Source organism: Bicyclus anynana, chromosome 10 (genome assembly GCF_947172395.1).
Source record: "Bicyclus anynana chromosome 10, ilBicAnyn1.1, whole genome shotgun sequence".
Lineage (NCBI taxonomy): Eukaryota > Metazoa > Arthropoda > Insecta > Lepidoptera > Nymphalidae > Bicyclus > Bicyclus anynana.
The window spans coordinates 5,709,577-5,731,095 of NC_069092.1; the positions used below are offsets into that span (position 1 = coordinate 5,709,577).

Consider the following 21,519-nt stretch of genomic DNA (forward strand, 5'->3'; position numbering starts at 1 on the left):
AGATTAATTACGCATTAATTAGTAACTAAGATAAAACAAGTTAGTAGGTACCTACTATGTATAAAATAAGAATTAGTACCTATGCAGCTTGCTTGTACAATTAGGTGGATGTAGCTATAATATAATCTGCTTGTGATACCTACTTGAAACGTGGAAAATATCCATAAAACAACTTTAACGTAAAAAGGATGTAAATTTTTACACGTTGTTTTATATCAAGGATGCAATAAGGTATCTAAGTAATAAAATATATGGAAACTCTATTATAAATTATTACAAGAAGTTCCCATAGCAGTAGAACCTATGTAAAAAATTAGATAAGTAGCCGAATAAACAACTCCTTGTACATTCCTATATGTGACTATCTAATAGATACTATCTATCTATTAAATATGATTAATCATTATGATTTAAACGACAATCATACAACTAAAACTTATTATGAAAAAAAAACAATGAAATTAAATTCAAACAAAATGAAAACTTTGATTACTGACGGTACAACTCACCATCGGAGTAAAACTTAGCTGTCAATTTTTACCTACTTTTGTTAAAAACTTTCACTTGGTTTGTAAAATAAAAATTTATTTATTTCCCAAAAACTGATTTGAACAAGCTATTGGATTTTTTGTGTTTAACTAATAAGTAGGTTTAAGAAAAGAGGTAAAACAAAGAAAAATAAACAATAGTTATTTTATTAATTTTCACATTTTAAACCCTTATACTATTTAAAAGTATAACGTCTAAAACGGTTGAGTAACATTTAAATATTACAACTACTGTTCACCTATGACAATGAACCCAAAATTTGAATGGTGTAGGCCAGCCGTCACACCATTAACCTATAGGAAGTCGTTTTTTGGAAGCCATCTTATTACCCCCACCAATACTGTAGCGTCGAGATAAACAGCGCCCACCGCATTAGTCTCATCTGTCACTGTTACAACATTGTACGTATCACAAAATGGCGTTCCATTGTAATTTAAATTTGTGATATAATTTGTTTTTTTTATATTATAATTGCTATAAAATACTGGATTTTTAATGAAATTTGTTTAAAGGTATACATAGAATGTGAAAAATATTAACTTCAAGTGAGGTAGGTAGGTAATATAAATTTATTATTTATCTAATATGTAATAATCCATTACTTATAATAAATCAGAATTTGCTAAATTATAAAGTTAATAAAAACTAACTAAAAAATATTATTAAGTATATTTTAGAGTCTCAAATGAAATATGGTTGTATGAGTAATTATTTCTTTTAGTTACTTTAACCATCAGCTGGTGCTCAGTTATAATATTACAGCACTAAAATAAGTTACAGATAAGTAAGATACTTTACTTTATTTTGTAATTTTTTTATTTATATAAATAATGTTGTGCTTTAATTTATAATTATATTTATCTCTGTTTTTTAATTGTAGGTAGAGTAAACTCTGTAAGTTACAGACTGTTATAACAGTAACGAGAAAGTTACATTTTTACACTACAAGTAGGTAGGTACCTAAGTATACCTAAAATTTAAACAGTAATTTGGTTAGGTACATGTACATACCTACTTATACCTACATACACTAAGCATTTTTTTGTCAGCTTTGATCATTATCAAAGAATGGACTTGTTAAAACACATAGCTATATAATGTTTGGTGATAATTTGATATATTATGATACTATGATTAACCTACATTAATATGATACTGTGATTTAAATAAAGATCCTCTTTGAGTTGTTTTTACCATAATTATGTACCTATAAGTGTTTTATTTACGTTTGGTGTCATTGACAATAAAGTCATTGGTAAGCCTGCTCCAAGCATAACTAAATGTATCTACTGGTTGCCATACTTGGTCAATTACTATTAACTTATTAGTGATAATTGAACACATAAATAATCACATCCACGGACAATTTTCTTTTAGTTTTTTTTTTTGAGTCTTTGTTGGTAGTATGTACCTACTTAGGACCGAAGTTTATAATGCTTTGATTGAACGTTTTAAAATTTGTTTTTGAAACTCTAGATTAAGTTAAGTAAAATAATTGAATATATACCTAGATATAGCCCTCTCCCATGACTGTCTAACACGTATATACTAAGATTTCCTTCCTTGTCTTGGTAAATATATAAATCAAAATTAAAAATAATTTATTACAAGTAGGCTTACTACTAGTAAGCACTTATAAAACGTCAATTTTGACTATAATTATGTAAAGACTAAAACCTGCTGAGAAGAGCTGACAATGAACTTAACAGTTGCTATTTTAAAACTATCTTTCTTTACAATATTTCCTAATTATTTATATCATTTAACTTTACTTTTTTTAAGTTGAGTAAAGATGAAAGCCGATATTATTGCCTCTAAGCATTTTTGTCATTCATCAATTGTGTAATGATGAGTTTGCTTTAATAGATGTGTAACACATTGTTAAAACTTATGCAGTGGTGGGTTCTACACTGTCTTGGGGATTTTGTTACAGAAGAGTACCTAACTCTATGAAAGTTTTTGTTACTTTTTGTAGACGCTAAGTGTCTATAACCTATATTATAGCCTATTTAATCTTTTTTTTAAATAACGAAATCAGGCCTAGACGACCATTCAATTATCTCACTCATTTATTTATCTCATTCAATTAAGTAACTTAATAATAATTTAACCTCATCGTGGACAAAAATATTACAAATAAAATAGTTATATTGAAAATAAAAAATATATATATATATTAATAGTAATACCTAGGTAGGCTTTAGTTTTACAATGTTATAATCTAATAATTAATCATAATTTGTAGGCACTGACAACAAATCATGTACCTACTTATTATTCTGCTATCTATATATATCACGTAGGTATAGATAAAATAAAATATATAAGAAGAATAAAATGTCCAAAAAAGACGGCAAAAGAGACCAAGGGTGACTAGTCTGTAAAAATTAATATTCTTTTAAGCATAGTAAATTGTAAAAACAATTCCACCGGAATAGTAATACAAAAAAAATATATATTAAAGTAGAGCATACGCCGTGTCATTGCACATCACATTTCGTTCGCCACATTCCTGAGCACGTTTGAAGCATACCCCAAACAGCTGATTTTACCGATATACTCGCGTCTCCTTTATCGCGCAGTAAAACACGCAATAAAACAGAGAAAACTATACTTTATGAGCTCCCTCTGCAATCGCGGACGGCGTGCGTAACCTACATGCGGCCATTTCGAGATTTATTATCTGGGAATTGCGAGTTGGAAAGGGATGAAAATATTATAGTCTTTGCCGACGGTTAACTTTACTACTGACGCTCTGAGGACAAGGTTTCTCTGGTACATGCAAAATTTGTAGATGCTATTTTCATACAATTTAAAGTTTTAATTGACATGAAAATTTAAAAAAATATTTTCGTTATAGTGTTCTATGTAAGATTATATATCTTTTCATACCATATCTTCAAAAGTGATTAAAATAAGAGTTGGCGGCAAATTTTATCTAATAATCTTTCTTGTACTTGCATTGTAAGTCGCATACTAGCTCATTTCATTACATTAGTGTGTGTAAATTAAACTATCCGCTTGGGAGTGTTGATCGTATAGCTTTCCCTTTTGTTTGGCAGAGTTATGGGCGGGTTAGAGTGAGAAGTCGTAAATAGCGGCATGCGGCCTGAAGTGACATGTTTATGGGCGGGGAGCGGAGCGTGCAGTCGGTATGGGCACGGCAGTCGCGAGCATGGCGCCGCTTCGTTTGGGTATCATGTAAAATGTTTTATTTTAATTATTAAAATTAAATTTTAATAACTGGAAACGAAAAAAATATAATAGAATTTTGGTAGGTAGGTATTTTAATGAAAAATAATAGAACATTGAAACATTAGTAATTAGATTATAAATCCGGTCTACAAAATCCATAATTTGTACCTACCTACAAAATAATTATTATTTAACCGAATAAAGGTAATTCATGTGAATTAGATAGTCGTTAACGCCAAATCTTGGAAATTATGTTTTTAATTAAATTGACTTTTTTTGAGGAAAGGGGTTTATAGTACCTACCTAATAAATACAGGAAGAAAATTTTTTTAGTGCGGATATTTTTATATTTTGTACATAAACAAAATTTAATGATCACGTATTTTTTCTTTTTTTTTTAACTCAAAAATAACAAAATTATCGTTAGCTAAAGTTATTTACTTTTGAACAGAATTTTAGGGTCACCCTATTGTGCGTTTATTTTATTTTCGTTTGATACCTAAAGGACGTCACCAGATCACTTTTAAGCTGAATATATCTTGTTTAGTAATAATATGTACATTATTTTGTTATTTTAGAGACATAAATTAAAAAAAAAAAATTACATAAAATGTATCGAACTGTTTGTAGATTTATATTCTATTAATTATACAGAACCACGAAAAAAAATATCCGCACTAAAGACCGAATCACCCTGTATATTAAAAAACCTGAGTGAGCATTTAAAATTAAACTGTCCAAACAGTTTTAAACATTGAAATATCTTCCTGTTTTAAAACAAACAATATTAAATAGTTATTATCTAGTAGGTAATATCAACATACCATAGGTATATAGGTACCTATAGATAATTAATCAATGAAAAAATATAAATAGGTACCTAAGTCGTATTTTATGTTGTTTACAAAGTCATAATGGTTATAGGAATATCGACCTTATGATTAATATGAAAAGAGTTCATTTTCACATAACAATTTTAGTTTAATTCGTCACTACTCTTTTTAAAAAACTTGTGCATGCCATTGGAGCTTGAAGAACATGAGTGATCAGAACGACTCCCTAAGCGTCTCCTTTGAATCTGGGCTGGCTTGGACAAAGGAACCGATGACTTTAGGGAGTAATTGAAATAGTTACATAATGTTGCCACCGTGCGTCTGTTAGAATAGACGTCGATGTGGAAAATCGTGGACCTGTCATAATTAAAATTACTAAGAATTTTTTTTTACAGCCACCTTTTACTACCACCGTAGGTAGGTAGGTACATATGTTTTTTTTTATTCTTTACAAGTTAGTTCTTGACTACAATCTTACCTGATGGTAAGTGATGATGCAATCTAAGATAGAAGCGGGCTAACTTGTTAGGAGGAGGAAGAAAATCCACACTCCTTTCAGTTTCTACACGGCATCGTATCGGAACGCTTTAACGTCTTTACCGGTACACATAATATCTACAACCTTATGGTAGGTGTTAACCCATCGTCTTTATACAGGGCATAATCATTTATTTAGCTTTTATCACATTTAAAAACTGCAATCGTTGAAATGAAGAAAGTTAGACAGACATGTTCACGAACTTGGAGATGCCTACTTTGCCTAAACTATGCTATAGATATCTACATTGTCTTTATTTGTGAGGTTGGCAGCCTTACCCTCATGTTTAATTTCCTGTAATTTATATAAGTTGTGTTGCAGATGGTATAAAAATGCAGTAAATCAACGTGCCTGTAAAAGGAAGCAATTACAAAACCTATTAACAGACAAAAAAATCAATAATAGAGTCCTTATCAGGCCATTTTACAGTAGCAATTGCCTTGTAATTGCGCTGTAGTTGACTAATAGCTACGATCGTTGACGCGTCTACAGGTGGCACATTACCTCGAAGGAGATATGGCGTGCGCGTGAATGTTATAGAACGACGCCTGCGATAGCCAGACCTCATTCTGAAGTACTTCGTAGGAGGGTAAACCGCTTTGTAACGTAACGCGTTACGGCGCTAGTCTGTCTTTATCACTCCTGTCGAGCAGCCCGAGACAGATACGTTTCTTTTATGAAGGCTGGAAGTTTGATCATACTCGCATCATAGTTAGAGAAGTTCGGTAAACGATAGGATAGTTGACTCATATAAAATTTAATAAAAACAATACTAAAAAAAAATATTTTCAGTTTTTTTTTTCTCCATCTACTGTTACTTTTTATTTATTCAATTTTATAAAGTTTTACAATAATATTAAAACTACGTACCTAAATATCTATAACTACATATTATAAAAATTAAAAAAGAAAATATACTAAATTTAAATTATATCTAAAGGCTCAGGCGTAGAATTCGTCCGAATCGACGATCAGTTTTAAGCCCTATTATATTTTATGTTCTTTTCAGATAAAAATAATTAGTTCTGCTTACTTGACACTTAGAATAAAGGCCCAGCCTCCATACAAAATGGAAACATGGGACCTGTCGTTTATCATTTACCTACGTATAAACAATAATTTCATTTATAGACGCTATAGAAATACTTAATGAACGATATAATTTATGAAGAATGTGTTAGATACGAATATGTAGAAATATCATTACGAGTAAGTACAAACATTATTTTTATTTGCTACTAGCGGACGCCCGCGACTTCGTCCGCGTGAAACTCGATGTAAACTTTCAACTTTTACCCTACCCCTACAAAATAAAGGTATCCTATGTCCTTCTCCTGGCTCTAAACTACCTCCCATTTTCAGCTAAATCGGTTCAGCCGTTCTTGAGTTATAAGTGGAGTAACTAACACGACTTTCTTTTATATATATAGATTTTGCGGTTACCGACGAAGTATGTAACTATAGATGGGATGGAAACAGCGAGACACGACAATCGTCCAATGATAAATTCAAGTGTGAACGCACCCTTAGTAGTTAGGTAGCTACGCGATGTGCTTGTACCTGGACCATAAAACAAAAGAGACAGTATGGAGTTAATATGCAGATTAGTATACTACAAGTGTCCTAGCTCGACCCTGTAGAAATAATGAACGATTCCACTTCAAGTCACGATGCGCGCGCGCACCCTGGAAGGAAAGCTGACGATTGATTTGTCGCGGGCAGCGATACTGGGTACCAAAATAAAGAGATCGCTACTGGAAGGTGAAGACTTTCTGTTACGAGGAATTAACAACGTAGGTGGCCTCATTATTTTTGTAATAGGTACTAGAAAAGCTTGATCTTGATTTATGTAGTGTTATTACGAAATAACAGGCAGGGCGAAACCACACGATCGGCCCCTTCGGGCTTGTTATCGATAGAATCAAGTTTAAAAATACCTTTGACGATATGACAACACTCACCTTGACTGCTCGTTGACTTCTTGCTTAATTAAAACAACTTACACAATAAAACAATATATTACAGTAAAATACAAACCCTAATCACGGCAACACGTGGCAACTTGGAATCTAATTTTTCTTCATCAATTCAATTTTTGATTTTAAGGCTTGCTGTTGTACCAACTGGGTACAATTTACTTCGCTATTTTCTTCGTCGATATCTGAAAGTACTATGTTTTCTGTCTACGTCATCTAACTTGACGTACTTGGACGTTAGCGAGGCAAACGTTTTCCGAATGATATGAGAGCTGTCATTTCCATTTAAATAGATTAAAGTAATTTTGAATGCCGACCACAGAAAAAAAACTAAAGAACACCACCCAAGAATCGCGATTTTCTCTGTTTGCTGTTTTTTTTTGTTATTGATGTCAGTTGAGTTTTCTTTAAGCACCTATAAGAAAGCACATTTTAAAACGATGGATGATGGATCATTGAACTTAGTCATAGTTTTTACACACCACTACAGAATAAGTACCACATTTATCATACTTTGTAACAATACCTACTCCATTGAATGTAACGCCTTTTTAGAATCTATTAGTGGGTTCTTCGTCTGTTTTTAAAGTAAACTGCATAATAATCTCATAATCGAGTGTCGATATCTGTATAAAAAGGTGCGAAACAAAGTTTGTTCGATACAGATTATCTACTGGTGTGGGAAAGACTTACCTACCGTTTTTGTTATAAAGACGCTGTTGTACCAAACCACACTTGATAATTAGGCTTAGCTGTATTGTTGAATGTTTAACTTTAAAAGCTTGATAATGGTTATTTCTATTGCTCAGTGTATTTCAATCTCTTCAATAGGGATGATGACAGTTTTTTAAATTGCTTTTTATGTAGGTATAAATTAATTAACGTTGACCTTATTTACCCGAATGTATCATAAAAATCAATATATTTATTTGTTTATTTGTAACGCCAACAATGACAGCAGAAAACATTATATATAAGTGAGTTACAAAATTCTTGAACTAAGGCAGCCATCTTTTACAGGCATTCACAACACTGCAGAGTCCGGTTAAAAACTTAAAGTAAAAGATTAACCTACAATCTAAAATAATTTACCAAAAAGTTACAATAATAAAAAAATATATATTCAAACCTAGTCATCATGCCTATTCTTTTTGTTTTATATAATGTGACTAATTGAATTATTTTATAAGCGTAACGTACTTTTTAACTTCCTGCTAGTAATAAGTAATTAGTATCTAAGCATGAAAGATTTCACTCCGTTTTACGGCAATCGAGTTTTCGTCGGATCTCGACGTTTCGAGTCCATAAGAAGCTATTCTGAGTATTAGAAACTTCATCAAACATAGATTTTATTAAACATTCGCACCGATATAGACAAATAAATTTTCAGAATTAATGTAAAAAACTACTAATTTTAAAAAAAATGTTTTTTTTATTAATTTTTACCTGTACCTACCAATGGATTCTTAAAACTAATTAGCTCTTTGGTGCCCATTTTTTTCCAAATCAGTTCATTCGTTCTTAAAATATTATTGTCGACAATTCTTGAACGCAGTCGAAAGGGCTGGCAGTTTTTAAATGACAACTCTGTGTATGTTTGATACTATGGCGATCGCGTTAATGTAAACGCGAATCTCTAAGGAATTGAAACAGCGCCATCTAGTAGCACTACTGCACAATTGTTTCAATTCCATATAAATTCGCGCTTACGTTAACACGATATTAACAGTATGTAAACATTGAAAACTCCCACTAGGCACTAGGTATGAAAAAAATATGCGCAGTAAAATTCGATGAATTAATGACAGCGTTGCGTTTTTTGTGCGCAATCTATTCCGCGCACCTTTCACTTTAATATTTAAATATATTTAAATACCTTAATAAAGCTGCGTCTAAAAGGTCCAATTGAAATCTCGACGAAACCGAAGACTAGCTGTAACAAAGGTCATGTTTAACTGCAATAAGAGTCACGTTAGTTACACATAACATCGAATAAATATTATTAAGAGCGCGCAGCACGTCGGTACGATATGGATAAAATTCAAAGCGCAAGCGAGACGCCGAATTATGACTTTCATGTGAGTGAAAAGCACGGAGCGATTGACGCGTGACGTAAATTTTATGACGTGAGCGCCAAAACCATTTTTACCTAATTGCAAGTAAATTAAACAACATAACGAAAAACAAAATGGCCATGTTCAAGATATATACCTAATTTTCTATACAAAACAAAAATTTAAGAAAATAAGTTTGCTTTTCCTGAGATTGAGAGTAAAATGTGAGCAAAACATGTATTTTTAAAAAAAATAAACTATCGAGAAAAGTTTTACAAATTGTGTATTTTGTATAGTCATAACGAAGCTAACACTTTGGAATATCATTTACCCAAATATCAGGCTCCTAACTTTTCCAGAATCTGAGATCCAGAACCATTTGTAACCACCAAATTACATATTGCACACTCTTAATAACGCTCGCATCGCACGCTGAAGTCACATTCGCTCACAAAAGAAAAACCATTCCGTGTAACCTATGCATCGCCATCTATCTTTTTCCACAAAAGCCGGACATTATTGTTCGGTCCAAACACTCCTAAATCTTCGGAATAGTAATATATTTTCGTTTTGCCCAGTGCGGTGTACGGTACATAGACGGCAGTCAGTTCGGTACTTTTCTGTATCTACTAATGTTTTATACATCGCCTGTGAACGTTGCGACCGTAACTCTTCCTCGCCGGTCGTCGGTTGGCGCAATGAAAAACAGCGCAAATTTTTCTCTGTTTACGTCGCATTTTCAGTAAACCACGCAGCTTCGTTTGCGACATTATTAAGTGTACGCAATAGTCGATGTGTGCGTATGTCACAATCACTGCGACGACGTTCAATTTATTTGAATAAAGAATTATCAACTTTATTCCCATTACCCTTTGGATGTTATTTAATCATAAATTTTTATTGCGACGTAAATCCTTTCTACACTGTAAAACACCGCATGTATGTGTGGAGAACAAACTTGCAAATGTAGACGGATGAGTGTAAGCGCCATTAAGACGGTGTCTAAAATGTTGACAATGCTTTACATTTGTATACTTCTCTAGTTGTAGATTTTTATGCTAGATAAATTGTAGGGAAGCTTTTAATAACATCTAATAATACGATAAAAATATCACTTAGTTCCAAATACTTACTAGAACAAGTAAGGCTTTCAATACCTAATAATTCTAGTGTAGCTTAATATAGGTACTTAGGCGTAGAATACAATATTGAAACAATATTAAATTTTAACGCTATAATTTACTGCTTTTAGCAATCTTCACACATGTTCTAAGTCAGTAAGCTAAGTTTATTTTTTTTACACTTTCTCTTTCATTAGATACTTTAGACCCACCACAAGCTCTCAAAAAAAAAAAAAGAAAACAACAAGCTTAGTAAGAAGGTACTTAAAATATCTAAAAAAAATCGGTTGTCTGTAAAGTCGGTTTAGGTACTGACGATAGTTGAACGTGACAACGTCATAAGAAAATACTGGTGGAATGGTTGCAATTTTCAAAAGAAAATGTTCGTTTTTTCTAAGATACCTACTGTTTAATAATTAATCTTCATAGACCAGAATATACTTTATTTCTTGTAAAAAAATTTGGCTACCCTAGAGCGAGGAAACGACGTATGACGTCATTTGACGTTGTCACGTCAAAAATTCCGTAAATTCGAAAATCTTAAAATATTCCGTACCTTAAGTACGGGTAGGTAAGCAGATACTAACAATTAACAAAAGATGATATTCATCTAATGCTCTTCATGTAGCCACCTACAAAAGTGGTCCGTTCTCAGTATTAAGTAATGGACGCGCGTAATTTGAGAATGAGCCCCGTAAAGCAGCGTCAAAATATGTAAAGATTTTTATCTTTCCAGTAAAATGGCTTGGGAAAAAACATAAAGAAGGTGGTGTCACCTGATCCCGACAGGCGAGATTTATTAGGCTCGGTGTGGCCGCGGCCTTAGGCCGAGCCCCAGAGTTATGACACTCGGAAATAATTTACCTACATGTGACGAGAAATAAAAGTAGGACGAATGAACAAAATCTGACTCACCGATCGAGTGAGTCGGTTTTTTGGCCGACTTTTTCATATTAGGTTTCCTCTTTTCTAGGGTTCCGTATAACTTGTACGAAGTCCCTCCCTACGTTTCTACAAAATTAGTGCTTCGAAATAAAATTATCATGTCCTTATTTAGTGGTTTATTTTAATAGGTTGGTAGTCTAACCATTTTTTTTTTTGGAAAATAAACCATAAAATATAGAAATTACTAAATTTGGCAAAAAGAGGATAATACTGGAAAGGTTTACATTTATGCAATAGCGCAACTGTACCAAGTAAGTAATAGGTAAGGTCCCTGCTATTATTTTAATTCTAATAGCTACCTACCAAATTCTAAAATAAATTCTAAAAAGTATCTTATACTATCAACGTATTTATCACCATCATAATAAATCTAATCCTATAATTTTTCTATCTGAATAAAATATATCTAACTATGTAGGTAGTTACACTTTTGTTTTCCTTCTAAGGTATAGCTTTTAATTAGACGCGTTTATCTTTGGAAAGAAAACTCCCGTAATGTTTTCCTTGACGATAAAAATGTAATTTTCTACGGAACCTTTTCTGCAACAATACCGCTTTACCAAATTTCTTTACACGACGCGGTGATACATTACGATGTATTCAACGTTTTAAAAATACATAAAGGATGTTTTTATATAATTTACGAGATCTTTTGTCAACATTCTGACGCGTGTTTTTTCTTTCTAAGAAGCGAAATTTTGAGGATTTACTGTGGGATGTCCTGCTTATATTAATATCTATGAAGCCTGGTGTAATATTAACAAAGAAATTTTGTATTGTTATTTTTAATAAAAATTACCTATTTTATTTAGATATTGAGAAATTCAATAGTTATACCTATTTCATTAAGACATAACAATGGTTACAAAACCAAAGTCAAATAGATCAGCTAGCAATAAGGTAGGTAGGTAGGTACATATTTTAAAAATATGTAGGTATTTTTAAATATTATAATAAAATAAAAATTAAATCTGATATTGATTTCGTTACTATTATTATTTGATACCTGTTTAAAACAGATTAAACTGTAAAACACTTAATTAAGAGCTAAATACATTAGTAATGAGTAGAAAAAAATATTAGACCTACAAACTTAAACAAAAGTATTAAAAACTCCATTCACGAGAGTCAAATATCACTGTTGCCAGTGCAAAGCAAATTGAATCTTATTGTTATATAACATAAATATGCGTTTCAAATTGTGTTCTAAGTGGAGATACGTCATCTAATTTGGGAGATAAAAGAGCTCAAGTAAAGTGGAAGAAGTCCCTGAGAAAATTGGCACAAGTGGTTTTAGCTACGTTGGGAGATCGGGGGTGCAAGGGGGAGGAAGGGAGTGAATTAAGCATAAGTAATTTACAGACAGGCCTCTTGAGATTTACCTATTTTACATTTTTACCTAATTTTCACAAAATAATATAAACTATGGTAGTAGCAAATGAAATTTATAGATACATACTTAATAAAATAAAAATAGGTCACCATAAAATTGAGTAGTTATGATGTTTTCATACCTATAGGTAGGTAGGTAGTTTTCACATGTTTAGGGCTAATACGTTATATTAAACTTGGACAAGTTTTGCCCTGTAAATTATAATTAATATCTAAAATGCGAATGTAAATTTCTTTGTTAGTTACGCTTTCACGCATTAACTACTCAAGCGATCATAATTAAATTTGCATGTACCTACATGTTGTCAGAGGTACCTATTATAGAAAAGGAAATGGATCCAGAAAAATATAGGTAGCTAATGGCATCGCTGTATCGTTATCAGGTATAGAAAAAATATTTAGATGATAGTGACATAGAATACATAAGTAAGGACGCTTTTTCTTTGCGTTTACACTATTGTTTATTGCCTTTAATGGACCAAAAATTTAAATGTATGAATGGGTCGTTATGACCTAATCTAGTGTAATAGTGGTACCTAATAGAATACCTAGTCCAATAAACATCACATCTTTATTTATATCCACTATATCACCAATAGTGGTAATACTTACTTATGAAAATGATTTTAAAAAATGAAATGAAGAAACGTTTGTTTCTTACATACAAGTTGCGTTAAAATAATAAGAAAACTTTTGTTCTTTGGGACTATATATATGTACCTACATAACATATTTTAGCAACAGTCCCGTCGTGACCACGATCCATGCAACTGGGTCGAAATATCGACATTAAAAATCTTGTATGGAACCGTTTAAATAATATTAATAATGAACAACCACGAAATATGTTTAAAATCATTAATATATTAGCAACATTTGGTAATATCTTCTTATTAAGAAAATTGTTATTAAGTAAATTCTTCATAATAAGTATAAGTTCATTTAATTTTTTTAGGTTTTTAGTAAATAATATTTACTAAAAACTATTATCACTTCTGTTTCTTAAATAATCTTTGCCAGCAGTATAGGGGCGGCCGTCGAATGTTCGCCCAAAGATAGGACTCGCGACAAGATGTATAGCTGCTTACGAAAAATTTTCAACAGTAGCGTCTATCCGATTGGCCTCGAACGGAAAATAAGAGGGGACATCGGCAAATAAATGAGCGCTGTAAATTACCCTATGACAATAATACAGGTCAGCGAAGATTTCTTTCAGTAGATAGAGGAACGTTATTAATGTAAGAAAAACAGTAAAAAAGAATGGCGATAGAAGGGTGTACCGATTGACGAAGTTCTCGCAAAACGACGCGATTATGAGTTGTTTGGCGTCGTTTTAATGAAACTCGTGTGTGAAATATCTTTCCGATACTCCATAGATATAATAAATGATTTCTGGATCTACTCATTACTATAGGTATTATACCTACTACATTTATTTTATTATATACATATATTTATTTTTATTGATATTATTGTTGCTAATTTTAGTTGTCTGGTTTTTTTGGTTTCTTGCTTATAAAATACTAAAGAAATAATTCATTTATTTTGAATTTTAAGTAGGCAGCCCTATTCCGTGATAAATAAATCTGAGTAGGCAGCTTTCGAAACATTGAAAAGTTATAAACAGTAAAATTAGATAACTTTCTTTATTGCACATTTAAAGTTCTGCTGATTTTTACGCATATATCACAAATGATGTAGAATTGAATACAGGAAGTTAAATAACATAAAACCCTAAAATATAAGGGAAAATATTAGCTTACAATAATGAGTATTCTCGCTAATATTACGTAAAAAATGTTTTTAAAATAAATTTTTTGTTTTTTAAACGAGAACTTTAGTATTATTTCTACATATTAGGCAATATTTTTCGTAGTTAACCTTGCTAGTAGTCCCATAATGCATATCAAAATTGAATATTGAAAGAATCATCAAACTTTTATATATTTCCGAAACAAATTTTTTTTTGCATCTAGTAAAAAATCATTTGCAAAATAAAATTATTTAAAATTATTTTAACATAAAAAAATCCTAAAACACAGGGCTCGAAACAAAATAAAAGCTTAACAAGAAACGTGTTCAATTAATAATCCAAATCACACGTTCGGAGAGAAAACGTCGCGGATTTTTCTTAAAAATTTATGTCCTTTGCCTTGTGGGGGTAGTGGGGGGGTGGGGGGTCGCGACTTCATTTCGCCCACGTCGTTTATCTTGAGAAACATAATTCAGAGACGAAGTCCCTGTCAACTTATTCCTATTCTCTCGACTAAGCGTAAAATGGCTGTTTTTCTTTTTACTGTATCGATATGTAGCTTCTTGGTTGGACTGCATTTACAAGTTATATAAGTAATATCAGTTATTATTATTTTTATTGTTCAGTTCAGTTCAGTTGTTTATTCAGGTGAGATTGTAGTCAACGGCTAACTTATAAAGAATTAAAAAAAAATAATAGCTGGTACATTACTGTACTGTACATACTTAGTAGTTACTGTAGGTAATATATTTCTTATACGTAGGTAGTATACGTATACTATAAAAAAAATAACATCAAGTTATCTCATGATTTAATGGTGGTAATTAAAGTTAAAAAATTAAAGTTAAAGTCGCGAGGCTACCAAACGCGTCTTGGTCCTAGAAGAGCCCTTAACAAACTCAGCCAAAGTTTTTTTTTTGTTTACCACGATTTTACAAATTTATTTAGAACTAAGTACAAAATCGTATCAGCAGTTAACAACAAGCTTTATTATCGTTTCTTTATTAATCATTAAAACTTAAACTTATATAAGACTTTCCTACGAGCTTGCGTTTAATTTATTAAAAAAAGTAACTATTTAGATTTTGATTTCTTTACGTTCGGGCATGTTCGCGATGGCCAGAGTACCGGACTTTTCGCGATCATCCGATCGCGAATCGCAAATTTTTGGTACCGTTTGCGATCCTCGAAAAATTAGATTCTCACCACGCTGGCTGAGTGTCTGGACTGCTCAATCTATAAACATTGGCTTTCAGTGCACCAAGAGCCTAATAGAAAGTAGCAGAACATACGAATATGTATAGATAATACCTATACTAGTTAGACAATTAAATTAGTGTAATGTCAATTTTAATTACTATTTTTACTATTTTTGTATTGTTATTATTATTATGTTTGTTTTACACTGGGTTTTTACCTTTAAATAAACTATTATTATTTACTCTTTAGATAATAATAAATAATATGAAGAAAGTAAATAAGCATTTGTATTTGTATTCCGATAATTTCGGAGAAAATCTACACAAGGCCATAACAACCTGGTTTCTTGGCATAATGGTCGCTTCCACTTACAGGAGAATAATAGTGATTTTTGTATTAAATACTTGCCGTCTGTGGGGGAGTAATGAATGTTGGTTATTTACGATCCGCAGACTGGCAGACGATAGATAGCGTCCCACCCAATATCATATCGCCATTACATTCGGTTACCGGCTGATAAATGATACTTCTGTTGCTAAAGAGTATTATTTCGGATTTTCCTGCAGGACCTGAACTACTGGATGGGTACCGAGGTAAGTGCTTTAACTATGTATTATTATTATATGAATTACTAGCGGACGCCCGCGACTTCGTCCGCGTGGAATTTAGTTTTTCACAAATCCGTCGGAAACCATGGATTTTTCTGGGATAAATAGTAGCCTGTTAATCCAGGCTATAATATATGTTAATACCAAATTTCAGCTAATTCGGTTCAGTAGTTGAGGCGTGAAAGAGTAACAAACATTCATATCATCAAAATCATCAGTTTTCGCAAATCTAGGGAAACCATGGATTTTTCCGGGATAAAAAGTAGCCTATGTGTTAATCCAAAGTAAAATCTATTTCCATTCCAAATTTCAGGTAAATCGCTTCAATAGTAGCGGCGTTACAGAGTAACAAACATCCAAACATCCATACAAACTTTCGCGTTTATAATATTAGTAGAAAGTAGGATAATTAGATCACCATGCTTTATGCTATATTATTATAGGCTAGTATCCGCCTCCTTTATAAGTCTAAAGATGTATTAAAGGATCATTTACAAGCAGATGCTAATTTAAAAATATATACCTACTTACTTACTAAATTTTGAAATCTATATCTAATCTATCTATCTATACATATAATAAAATTGATCGAATTCTATATATTTATTCGCAATTTGAGATTTGGTTTTTTGTCTGTCTATCCGTGTTTTTTGTTATTCGGGCATCACGCTGAAACTACTGAATGAATTCAAATGAAACTTGGCACGGTTTAAAACCATATTACGGAAAAGGTTATAGGATACTTTTTATTGCGAAAATAAAATAAAAAGGTGGTGAAATGGGGGTTAAAAGTTTGTGTAGAAAATCCTTCATTTTTAAAGTTACAGTTTTAATTTTTTTTTATAAATCATAAAAAATATATGAAATATAATGTGATTCAAAAATTTTTAAAATAAAAACCTTAAGTGGTGTATTTCACCACTTAAGGTTAATTTTAAAAATTTTGGGCTTGTAAGTTTACATTGATTTCCACGCGGACGAAGTCGCGGGCGTCCGCTAGTCCAAAATAAAATCCTTCTGTTTACACAAAGCATACACAATGCTCCTTCAATCTTTACATCTTATTAATAAGTCTAAGGAACCTTTTTATAATATTTTTTTATAAAACTCTTGTATCGCTACGACAAGTATGACAATAGGCAATAAAACTTGGTGCGTTAACTCGGGAAATGTTTTACTGACATACCTATATTTTTTTTTAACCCTGAGCCGCTTAACACGTCACGCGCAGGCCATCCTTAACCCACACATACGTACCACCAATACGTCATTTGACGCAATAACGGTCAAACAATAAATATCGCTTTGCGCAGACAACGCGCGTAAAGTAATATATGAAGTTAAGAATAAATAGGCAATTTAGCTCGGGACGCACGTTCGGCCGAATATTGTCGAATATTGCCGACGACGGGAGCCGAATTTCCATATCGTATCGCGATTCGTGGGGGCGTTTATGGGGTAAAAATTAAGTCGCGATAGCAGTTAAGTGTTGCCATTCAATTGGTTAGTTTTGTTTTGCGGTGAGATTCGATTTTTTGATAACCTTAGCTCCAAATGCGGGAAGATTCGATTTAGGGATCTGTTTGTAAAATATTAAAGTGTTAAAGGCTAATTTTTGGTAGGGTCTTCCCCCCCCCTCCTCTACCAACTTAATGGTTGTTTTTTTTTTCAAAAGTAGGATATTTAATAAATTTATAAGGAAAACTATAACAGCTAGGTAGTAGGTAGGTAATTACTATTTAAAGATTAAAACCCCCACTCCCCGCCATAAGTAGGCCATGTCCTGTAAATGTTTTTTTTGTATCATATCGATTCCATGGATATTTCTAATGTAGGTTCATAACTACTGTCGAATACTTTGTATAATGTAATCCAATCTTCACAACATTCGTTCAACTATTTCATATTGAAGCAAAAAAAAGAATTTTAGAGTCTTCAAGAGTTACGAGGTCGTCTGACCTCGTTCCGCTACACATAAAGTATTAGTACGAGGTCAAAAAACCTCGTAACGCACCAGGGGAAAGTACAGAAAAATGAGTGCCGCAGTGAACGTGTTAAATCGTAACAATCAAAACATCAAATTGTACCTCTTTATAATATTAGTTTAGATAAGAACAGATAAATGCAAGCAATAGCACGAATAGGTACACTCATAAATTCGCAAAGGCTGAGTCGTATGGAAAAAAGTTACGAAGCCGAAATAAATCTCGGCGTAAGACCGATAGAAATGAGAGAATTTCCCATTAAATCTTTCTAACAGGCCGATAGGTGGCGTTTCGGCTAAGCGAGGATACTGGAAAAACACATTTTAATAAGGACTTCTAAGTAACACTTTTGTACCAAAACCGTGGATTTTAATACTTGCTCTGCGTTAGAAAATTCAACTGCGTATTGATTAATGATCTAAAACCGTTTAGTGTGTGAGAAATCATAGGAAATTATGAAACGAATGACATCATCGTTCATCTTAAAACTAAATTTGTTTTAAACAAATTGTAACACATTTTAATTACTTATCTACCTTACGTAGGCACCTACCTACCGCAAGCATTAAAAATTGATTTTTTTTATAAACATGAAATTATTTTTAACGTAGATACTTTAACATAGGCTTTATACTAGTTATTATATAACGTACACAAAAAAGAAAGACCATATCTTTCTTTATACATTTTTTAAAATAAAATTTCATTTGTCAACATTATTTTTAGTAAATACAATTTCACAATTAGTAAATACAAAGAATAATTTGCAAAGAATAATAAAAAAAACAATAAATAGAGGAAAACACTGACTTTTATATTTACCAGTACTTTACATTAAATTGCAACTTTATGGTATGCACATTCTTGGTGGCCTGACGACATCATGCGATTTACAGATTGATTGTAGTAGATATCGTGTAAATGTAGACACGAGAAAACACAGTTATCTTGAAATCGCTTAATTTTTTGTTTTTTTTTCTATATGTATTGATTCGCAAGGTGCCTAATAAAATATGCATATGATTGAAGTATACCTAACCAAATACAGATTAAAAATGTCCCTGCCCTGGTTTTAGATCACGCATGGTCACAATGATCAAGAGTAATCAAATCCCGTAACGTATTACGTTAGGGGCGCGAGTACGCGGAACGAAATGTGGCTTTAAAAATTTGGAACACAATCCAGCTATTTGTCTTTCCAACGTCTCTTATAAATCAAGGAATAAAGCAGCCAACAATGCTTTATGGCGGAAAAAAAGAAGCTACATAAGACGGGGAAATAGCATACAGACCTTTGCACATATATTATGAATGCTAGTGTTGCGTAAGAGATAGCTTTGAGATACGGTTCGTAGCGTTTCACTGCTTGCATGTTTGCTACGCGGAAATTTTTAGAACGACTTTTTGTTTTATAGTTTTGCTATGATATGAAGAATATTACAATAAATATAACACGTGTCAGGGATATTCGTCGAATAAACGATATTTGTTCCATGTTAACGCGCTTTTATCTGGAGAGTTAATAAAAGAGACATCAAATAAAATGAAATCAAAATCGTTCACCACAAGTAGCCAAAAACAAAACAAATATAAACTAATTATAACCACTTTTAAAAAACGGTTCCGACACGATGAAAGTAAAAAAAATAGCTTATTGTGTAATTGTTTAATGTTTTGCAAAAAGAAATCTATAAAATTTACTTTAATTAAAAAATAATCTTACCTTTAAATGGATGAACGTCTTCAATCTTCTTTTGTCACTTTGGGTATCACTTTACCTATTATCAAGCTAATACTTATTAGTTAAATTTAATAATTTAGCCATGCATCGAAAACAACTGGAAAATACTGCTGTCAAGAAACACTTTTATTATTTTCAGTCTTGAACATATCAATACAAAATTAATGTGAAGCTCGAGATATACCAGTCATGTCTTATATACGTCTGTTTAATTAGGGTACAACCTTAAAAAGGGTCGACGGACATATGCAGGCCCTTTAATGAGCAAGAAAAACTGACTTTCAGTTAAGTACCGAACAATAATGTCCACTAACTACAATTAGAGACCGCGAATTTGCGCGCTTTGATCTGTATCATTTGCGTAATTGCAGTGAAGATGTCAAAACGTAATCACATGTGTAAAAAATGTACCTTATTAGTCTGTGAACATACATGGAAATTCACTTTTCACGAGCCAACCTTATCTTGCAACGACGTTACTCCATATTTTCTTTGTGAAACCTGATCCAGTTTTTAATTCGAACGTGTGTCTAGGTGGTCCCATTTAGTTTTTTTAAGTTCTGATCTTTGAGAAGGTATCCATCTTGTAGGAAGGTACTCATAGATACAGTGGCGGATTTACAAATTTGCCGCCTCTACTGATCTTTGAAATTTGATTTTATCGAAGATGGATTTCATCGATAGAAGTTAGCAATCATAAAATTAATTAAATTTTATTTGGTTAGTAAAATTGCAACTTTGCGGTTTGTCACCTTTATCGCAATTTTTTATTAATTTTCATTATATTTCTGTTTATTTTGCAAGGCTTTTTCAGCTTGAACTTTAAGGTCATATTTGCTATCCATGCTAACCTGCTGGTAAATCTGCCACTGCGTTTAGTAAAACTACAGTGCGTCCGGAAAAAGAATGATGAAAAGTTCCATAAAAGGGTTTTTTTTTTCACTCGTTGACATAAGTACCGTCATTATAATGTGAAAAATATAGACTTTGGTATAATGGGGTAGGTACCTACTCTATCCGCGAAAATAAAACAAATTGGGGCTTAGTGTGATCTTAAAAGCTATTATGTATTGTGGTGTGATTTAATTAACCCAGCAACTTAAATTTATAATTTGTATGATTTCAAAGTTTGAATTATGTCCATATCACAAACGTAGGCAAAGCAAGTTTTACGCATGGATAGGTATGCACTCGTTAACGCAGTGACCACAGCTATGTAGAGTTGGTGTGTGCAATACCAAAAATCCATATTCGGCGGCCATTTTAATATCCAACGTCATTATTTAACGCGCGTCACATCCGTCCGCACTAGTCGACGCGTTCGCAGAGTTATTGTCGTGTAACGCACTATATCACGGCGAATTTACGACAACCTGAATATGATAGATTTTCAATCCGGCCCTATAATGTACGGCGAAAAACGTTCCACTGTCAAAATAGAGAAATAAATAAACTCCTGACAACCAATTAATAACTCGTAAAGTGTCACTGTTGAGGACGATAAAAAAAACTTTGCGCCCCGGATAAAGGGGCAGAAAAAGGCGTTCACAATGGCGGAATGAGGAGAAAAACGCCTGTAAAAAGCCCCGATATCGTCCATAAATTTGACTGGATCCAAAACAAATCGCC

At 32.3% G+C, this 21,519-nt stretch overlaps 1 protein-coding gene across 1 annotated transcript in view; it reads right to left on the reverse strand.

The window, feature by feature from the left end:
* The window catches only part of LOC112057779 (homeotic protein antennapedia), a 301,651-nt gene extending 281,645 nt beyond the window's left edge, over positions 1–20,006 (reverse strand). The window contains exon 1 of the mRNA XM_052883782.1: positions 19,873–20,006. The gene's annotated coding sequence lies outside the window, so the exon portion shown is untranslated. The remainder of the gene's footprint in view (positions 1–19,872) is intronic.
* Between the last annotated feature and the right edge of the window lie 1,513 nt (positions 20,007–21,519).